General features: G+C 26.3%; 1 protein-coding gene and 1 long non-coding RNA gene across 2 annotated transcripts in view; both read left to right on the forward strand.

The window, feature by feature from the left end:
• The window catches only part of LOC103863213, a 743,758-nt gene that overhangs the window by 30,656 nt on the left and 703,580 nt on the right, over positions 1-9,522 (forward strand). The window lies entirely within an intron of this gene.
• Positions 1,548-2,878, forward strand: LOC103863139. The gene is made up of 2 exons (XR_631892.3): positions 1,548-2,204; positions 2,619-2,878. It is a non-coding gene; the product is annotated as an uncharacterized LOC103863139 (long non-coding RNA).

Genomic DNA, 9,522 nt, shown 5'->3' on the forward strand with positions numbered 1-9,522 from the left:
ACTTCCAGGAAGTCGTCTGGACTTCCAGGAAGTCGTCTGGACGTCTGGACTTCCAGGAAGTCGTCTAGACTTCCAGGAAGTCGTCTGGATTTTTCTGGGCGTTTTGGTAAGTTCTTATGTCTGATTTTTCTTCATTTGATAACTTCTTGTTGTATAAAGTTTTTACTTTTTTTCCCAAACTAAAACTCTCCAAACCCACTCTAATCTCTTTGACTTGAAAACACCAAACTTTATATGAATTTTTTCAGTTTTGTCTCATGTCTTCATTACTAATCTATCTTTTTTGAAGGTTTTTAATTAGATGGTACTCATCTTCCACTAATTTAAAGGTAGATCTATTATTTTTAGATATGTATTTTTGTGTGTTCTGTAAAGGTAGATTTATCTAATCTTCCACTCATTTTTTCTGTTTTTAAGCCATTTGAACGTTTTTGAATATGCAGGTTTTTCAGATCTGGATTTAATATGCAGGTTTTTTAGATCTAGAAGACTTCTGGGACGACTTACTTGTTAGTCGTCTGGAAGTCGTCTGGAAGTCGTCTGGAAGTCGTCTAGACTTCCTAAAAGTCGTCTGGACTTCCTGTAAAGTCGTCTGAACTTCCTAAAAGTCTTCTGACAAAGTCGTCTGAACTTCCTGGAAGTCGTCTGGACTTCTTAGAAGTCGTCTGGACTTCTTAAAAGTCGTCTGGTCTTGTCTACTCAAGTGGAATCCAAGCTTGTCTTTATAGAGGAATGATCTATAATAGTTTTGTTTGTGGTCTGTTTTGTGAATTGCATGTCTACTCTTTTAGTTGTGAATTTTTTGTAAAATCAATAATAATGTTTTCCAAGATGTATTAAATGTGCTAACAATGTGTTTACACATTTACAAATCAATGAAATAATAGACTTCAGTAGCCTTTTTCTTATCTTTGGATCTCTCATATGCAATAATAAACTCCAATGGCCTTTTTCTCATCTTAATAAACAAGAATGTTAGTAGCTTCATATTGATACATTATTTTAAGAAGCATTTAACCCTTCTTCCAACTCATAACAGTAGTCATCATTATTGTGTATAACAATAATACTTAAGAGATGGAAACAAACAATAGTAACTAGTCAAAGCATATCATATTTTTTATAAGTTTGCGTTGAAAAACTTAGTCAAATTTAGTAAAACTAAGGGAGAGAACATATTTTGTAAATATGAGTTTTACATATCTTAAAGTTACTTATCACTCTTAAAAATACAAGTTATTCAAAAACTAACGTAGAAGACTTAAAAACTAGCGGAGAAGACGCGGACGACTTCAATCTAAGTTGTCCAGACGACTAAACTATACGTCGTCTGGTCAACGCAGAGGTTATTTTTGCAATTGACTTTGAAATCTGTTATTTCGGACGACTGAAAAATAAGTCGTCTACTATTGTTTGGTTAAAAAAAACTCCAAAAAGCTAAACGACTTACATTTCAGTCATCATAGGTTAGTTTTGCATTTGACTGGATTATTTCAGAAGTTTGACTTTTCTGGACGACTTACATTTCAATCGTCTAGTAAAAATTAAAATAATAATATTTTTATAAAAGTAGACGACTTACAGTTAAGTCGTCATAGGTTAGTGGTGGACGACTGAATTATAAGTCGTCTGTGTATAATTAAATCTTGAAGTTTTTTTTTCAATTGCAAAACTAACCTATGCCTACTTAATTGTAAGTCGTTTACTTTTAAAAAAGAGAAATTAGGATAAATATACACATTTCACACCAATATTAAGAAACTACCCTATCCCTGTTTTGTGCACTGTGCAATTTTGATTAATACCATTTTACCCCTAATCTCTAATGATGCTACAAAATCCTATCGAAAGATACGAATTTATCTCAAGTACATGTATATTGAAAAAGAGAAAATAGTAAAAGAAAGAAATATGGGAGACACCAAAGAGAGAGATACGATAGAGAAAACAAATGACAGGAGGAAGAAAGAAAGAAGAAGACAGTCGGTGCGGAGGTGGTGATAGGGGCGGAGGAGACGGTATACTGGGAAGCGATGGTAAGCGCCACAGACGGTACATCAACTCGCTTCCAATGGTGACTCCTTCACTTCCTTTACCATCACCACCTCTGGCAACATGAATCCTAGATAATTGCATCATGTTCCTATCACTGCACCAAGTCTATTTCTCGTCTCCTTCCTGTTTCTCGGCTTATATGTTATTTGGTAGGAGAAACATGTTTAATAGTAATAACTTGTTTATTAGATGGCAACTTGTATTATAACGGTTACTATTTTTCCTTTCGCTCTACCTTTGATGATATATATGTTGTGTAAATGCCGTAGAAATAATAATTGTAGAAGTTAACCATATGTGAGAACGGTAATAACAACTGTAGACTATAACTACATAGTTAGATGTTAAGGTTCAGACTGTAACGACATAGTTAGACATCTATCTTGTATGTATTAACTAACATAGTTAGACGTTAAGGTTCAGATGTAGCATGTACTATATTGTATGTATAACTCTGTTTATTGTAGTAGACTGTAACATCATTGTTAGACGTCAAGTTGGTTGTTAGATGTAGCAGATAAATGAGTTGGTTTTCCACCATTCATTCTTTCTCATTCGTGTAGGTTATGAACACGCTTATGTTCTCCCTGGTGCTGCAAGGGAGCTAGCCACAACGATGTATCAAGATCTGGCTACTGGTTAACCAAAATTGGATGTCCCTATGCTACGGATAGTGTCCTATGGTTACCCTTCTCTGTGTTGGATTTCCTTTGTTGAACCATCTATGTTTTAACCCACTTTTTGTATTATATTGTCATGTCTTAAACATTTATTGACATTGCTATCTATAACTTCTATTAATAGTCACGAGTATCTTCCTCCACATTGTTATGATAACCACTATTAGATATATTAACAACTTTGTTTCAGCATTGCAGATCGTACCACCTATCTATATAAGTTAAAAAATTCATTTGCGCTGTAGTCATAATGACTCAAGTTATGTTAACTCTTCTGCGTAATAGATCAAAATAATCTTATCCACTAACAATTGACTATAGAAGCTATTTTACATATTAACAAGTTATATCACTAGGCGTTAATAGATTAGTTAAATGCTATTACTTAATATACATGATTCGTATACATTTACCATCAACTTATATAATATAGTTTCATCAACCAGCCTAATCGTTAGTCTATCATAAGATATTTTTAACCAAATATGACAAAATCCTCTACAGTCTATATAGCATGGTTCATGAAAGAATATGTGGTGTAAAATCGACCAACAAGCAGAGCTATACGTCAACAAGAACCTATCATATCTCTAGACCATATCCCTCAACCACCTATGTATCTACTATCATTGTCAACGTGGCCAAGCAAAAAGGGTAAAATTGGAAGCACAAGAGATAATAGCTACAGAAAAATGGAGTTTTTCACGCATATGGGTATATAGCTAATTTTGTATTCTCATGGGTATATTCACCCAATTATCTCTTTAAAAAAATATTATTATTTTAATTTTCGACAGACGACTGAAATGTAAGTCGTCTGGGGAAGTCAAATTTCTGAAATTATTCAGTCAAATGCAAAACTAACCTATGAAGACTGAAATGTAAGTCGTCTAGGTTTTTTGGAAATTTTTTTGAAACCAAACAATAGTAGACGACTTAACTTTCAGTCGTCTCAGGTTACAGATTTCAAAGTCAATTGCAAAAATAACCTCTGCGTTGACCAGACGACTTCCAGGTAAGTCGTCTACAGCCAGACGACTTCCAGGTAAGTCGTCTACAGCCAGACGACTTCCCAAGTAAGTCGTCTGACGAACAGATCTGGAAAAAAACTCGATGTCATACCTTAAATTGGTGAGATAAGTTCCTTAGCATACATAAAGCTTCTCCAAGCACACATAATCACAAACGAAAGTCACCCACCCAGAATCGTTAGCTTCTATGACTCTATGAACCATAAAAATTTTAGAATCAAAATCTTGGGTTTTTTTAGCTCATTGTGGAGAGAAAGTGAGAGATATGTTGTGTTTAGTTCACAAGAATGGAAAAAGAAGAAGGGTAAATCGATTTTGGGAGCATTAAGAGCTTCAAATTGGTTGTTCATGGTGGTTGTGGTATTGATGACAATGGCAATCTTGTAATTACTTGAAGATGATGAGGGTGAGAGAGTAAAGATGTCATTTTCGAAAAAAAAAAAATTGATGGCATTTTCGTAAATTATATGAACTTGTGGGGTGAATAGGGCAAAACTAATTTTCAAAAAAAAAAGAGGTTAGTTTTGTGTTTGACTTTAAGTTGTAGGTCAATTTTGCAACAACCCCTATATAATCCCTTATATATTAATTGAGAAACATTACAACTTATTTTTGTAGCCACGTGTCATCACTAAGATGATTCTTAAAATCATTAGAGAAATAGGTTGGTCCATCTAGTTGTATAATAATTTTTTTATTAAACTAAACATAAATTGATTATTAATGTTGGTTATTATTTCCTTAAATAAAAGTTATGGAATTGCCTAATGTGGCTAAAGTATATACGACAATTAATGATTTTGAATGATACAGATTTGATAAAACATTAGTGTATCTTCTATACAAAAAATTAGTGTAATAAAAACTAGATTTTTCTGTATATTTTGAATTTTTAAAAACAACTATAAATTACTAAGATTGTTTAAAGTCTCATATTCAAATTTTGTGATCCTAAAACTTTTGTTATGAAAAAATACAAATGATTACAAAATCATATAAGTAAAAATTCTAATTTAATTAATTATTAAGATTAAAAGAGATATATATCTATATATAGTTTTAAATTAGCTATATACCATATAAAATACATAAATATTTTAATTTCGAAATCTACTTTGAACAAATGTTTTTTTGATAAAAGCTTTGAACAAACATTGACAACTTATTTTTAAAAAAAAATATAAATTTCTAAAACTATTAATCACACAATGAAAATTTTGTTATCAAAAATTTAAAATTTTTTCTATAAAAGATACAAATGATCAAAAAAACCATATGAGTAGAAAGCACCATTTAATATTAAAAATATATGATGTATGTTAATATCATTTAAATTTAATTATATATCTTATCAAATAAAAAAATTACTGTTTGGATTAATAAAATTGATTTATATGTTCGTACTAATTTAATTATATGTATAATAGTTACTAAATTTTAATTATTCAATATATATTTATTATTTCATAGTATGTAAAAACATATAATACATTAAATAATTTATACATATAATGTTCATTCCGCGCATGACACGTGTCTTAATCTAGTTTGCAGTATTTCAAGCAATTTCTCTTTAAAATAGATGTATATGTTATATCAGAGCCAAATTCTGATTCTAGGATCCTCCTATATATTAACTGAGTCACTTTAGTGATTTATGTTGATGTGTCAGTCATAGAAGAGTTCTCCAATTAATTGTTATAATTTGATTGGTTTATAGTTTTTCATTCTTTATTTTTCATTTATTTAATTAAATTTTTTAAAAGGAAACTATTCATAAAATTACCTAATCTAATCTATGTTTTCAAACATACAATTAAACATCTTAAATATATATGAATTAACATAATTTGTTTATAGAAATAAATAAATATCTAGATTACATTATATAAATTGATAAGATACATATAAATACATATGATACTATAGAAACAATTATAAAAACGGTTTTTATTATGTTTGTATTAGTAGTGAATAAAATAAATCATAGATTTTAGAAAACTAATTAATCTAAAGTTAATAATATTAATTAAATTCACTCATTCACTATATATATAGTATAAAAATGTGTCAAATGAATGCAAAATAGTCAAATATATAATTCTAAAAAAATTCAATCATTTTTCAATAACAATGTGAAATCTATATACGTTATCACTTTTAGAAATGATTAAAATATTTTTATATTTTTAAACATAAAAATGATATGGTAAGTTATTGAGAGGGTACAGAAATCAAGAAAAAGTTTATTTAATTTATCTATTAATATAAACAGATGAATTAACATTATTATATTGTAAATCATTTACAATTATATTATTTGGTAATTTATTTAATTTATTATATGGTAAGTCATTTAATTATATTAATCAAAATATTTTTCTAGAGTTAATACTCTATTAATATAATTCATATAGCTTGGATTATTATAAAATCAACATGCTTATTTTTAGTAGGAAAAAAACAGACATAAATAAAAGAAAAAGAGGGAAAAATAATAAAATATATTTTTTTGTGTTCTTGGTATTTTTATATTCTTATGTATTTAATTTTATTTGTTTGTCGAAGTACATGTACTTCTTATGTTACTATAAATGTGAACTAATTAGTTTTATGTGTTTTTAAAATGTTAAGATAAATTTAGTAAAAAAGTTCAATAAAAATGACTATCTCTACAATTGTTAAAATCAAAGATGGAAAATACAATGTATATTAAAAGTAAGAAAAAGTTATTTAAAAATTAATGAGATGTATTTTTACGCTATATTAAAATTTTAAAATGTACGATAATAAAAAAATTCAAAAAATTTATACAAATAAAAACATTTCATTTTATATAATATTTGATCTCACATTAATATTAAGTATATATGTCCAAAATAACGACATATGGTTATTTAAAAATTGAAATATTTTTTTTTCTTATTAGTTAATAAGATTTAATTAATATAGCTATGTTTTAATTTAATTTAAAATAAATTCAAAAAAATAATTTTAAAAGATATGTAAACTGTGATTTGTTTTAATTACACATGTTCGCATCGCAACTAATAGAAAAAAAATGACTACTAACATTTGGTTGAATGAGTTAGTGTTAGATAAAATAGTGTAATGATCAGAGATAATTTAAGGAAGAATTTGTTTGCTTAACCCATTTGAGTTTTATGTTAACACTAAATTAAAAAAAAATGAGTGAGAAAGTGTGACTTGGAACAAAATATGAGAAAAATTGCTTAAACTACCATTTTCCTAATACATGTTTTTATGTTTACCTTAACCAAATTTATCCTTAGTTTTAAAGAGATAAATCCTACTACATGTTTTGGTTATGTGTCTTTAATAAGTTAAGTTTTAAAAAATAGTTATAATTTGATTGGTTGTTAACATTTATTGGTAAAATTTTAATCAGATCTAAAAAGAAAAGGTAACTCTAGAACTAATTAATACAAATTATCAAATAAAAGAAATAATATTACAAATAATGATTTATGGTAACTAATTGTAGAATTAGAAAAAGAATATATATGTTTTAACAATTTCTTTATTTTTATTAATGAGTTATATATAATATAATTAAATAAAATACTTTAGCATTTTTATAGAAATAAATTTAATGGTTATATATTATTATATAAAAGAATTATATTTGTAGGTAAAGAATTATTATAATTTTTATGTTTTTAAAGCCCACACCAAACCGTTTACAAAATATCTTTCATGATAAAGGTTTCCGATCATTGTATTGGTCATATTGGAGATACACAAAAAACACACTTTTTTTTTCTTTCTTTTGAGAGCTAGAGTATTTTTGGTTTTTCATGGGTTAAACTAAAATCCTCCTATATATTAATTGAAAAGTCACTTTAGTGATTCTTGTTTATGTGTCATTCATACAAGATGTCTCCATTTAATTGTTTTAATTTTATTGGTTGACAGTTTTTTTATTTGATTTATTAATTCAGTTCTAAAAAAAACTAAATAAAGAAAAATCTTACATCAATAGCCAAACAAACCATACTTAACAATAATGGTTTTCACAAATATGTATTTAAGGAAACTATGTCATCAATGCTCGGTTTTCCTATATTTTAATGTTTCCAATTTTATCTAATTAGCATTGTAACTTTGGTAAGTTATAAAAAATAAATAGATATTATACTGTACATTTATTCATATGTTATTAAGAATCTGAGTTAAATTTATAGTGAATAATATTTTGTTTAAAGATTTCGATTGTATTTAATTTATATTACTAAATTCTTAAATTAAAACATCAAAATTTATATCCCATAGTATAACATATATTTTCTTAAAAATAAATTTGATTGGTTAATGTTTTTTAATTTTGATTTATTTAATTCATTTTAAAAATCTAAATTCAAATACAAACTTACACCAATAGCAAAACATATCATACTTAATAATAATGGCTATCACAATTATGTATTTAAGAAATCCGTGTCAACAATACCAGTTTTTCTCTATTTTAATGTTTCCGGTTATATCTAATAAGTATCGTACGTTTTTAGTAAAGTATAAAAAAAATTAGATTAAAATATTCCAAATAATATTACATATAATAATTAATTTTAGGATAAATATTGAAACATAATGTGTATCAACATATATTTTATTTGTATAAGAGATATTTTTAAAAAAATTCTCTTGCATATTATATAGACTAGGTAAGGAACCCGTGCGATATCGCACAGAAACTCATTTTATAAAAATAAATATGCTATATTTTATAATGTAGATTTTTATAAAAAAAATATTCTTACAATTTATTTTGAGGAAATACATGTCTTAGCATGAAACTATCTTCTCTTTTATTAATAATACTAAAAATCTACATTTTGTTTATAGGTTTGGTTGTAATAAAATCATAAATATTTTGAATAAACTTTATTTTGAAAACGAAAAGACACATATTTTTAATTCTTTAAAAATATAATAAAAATAATATGTCACATGATAAAATTAACATCACAAAAATTATGCAGTTTATAAGAATAAAAGACACACCCTTGGACATTTTTAGTAAATTTATCATTATTGCCTATTATTATGCACTTTTGATTTTAGAATATGTTAACATAATAAAATTTATTTGATAAAATATGTCTTTATCAGTGAGTTTAAAACATATTACAGTTTAGTTAAGAAAAAAATAAAGATACACTCATATAAAAAGATTAATTTTCTCTAAAATATAATTTAAACTTAAAATATATTAACTTTTTTTAAAAGGATTCACTTTTAAAACATTTTAGTATTCTTAAAGAATGCATCTACTCAACAGAAAAAAATAATAAACAAATGAATACTTTCATGAAAACTAAAATAAAAATTAATTAAACCGAGAAAACTAAGAATTATATAAATAAATACTCTTGCACTATTCAATTGTTACGTAAAACATACAACAACTTAAAAATATAACCAATTGGTAAAGGCACACACACTGACGTTTCCATGCATGGTTAAAGTTATTATAATGAACTCATTTTATTAAAAATATATGCCCTTTTTCATTTATAATATTGCTTTAAATTTCGGAAAGAAATTTTGTAAAACACTAACACTTATTATACTAAACTATGGAACATAAAATTAATTAAATTGATAAATTATGGATTTACCTTTTTGAAACCATTAACAGCTTTTATTAGATTTTCAAATAGTATTTTTGAAGTAAAGGTGGTATTTAGATATAAACACTCTAAAAAATTATTGGTTCCTCAAACAAAATTTCT

This window comes from Brassica rapa, chromosome A04 (assembly GCF_000309985.2).
Source record: "Brassica rapa cultivar Chiifu-401-42 chromosome A04, CAAS_Brap_v3.01, whole genome shotgun sequence".
NCBI lineage: Eukaryota > Viridiplantae > Streptophyta > Magnoliopsida > Brassicales > Brassicaceae > Brassica > Brassica rapa.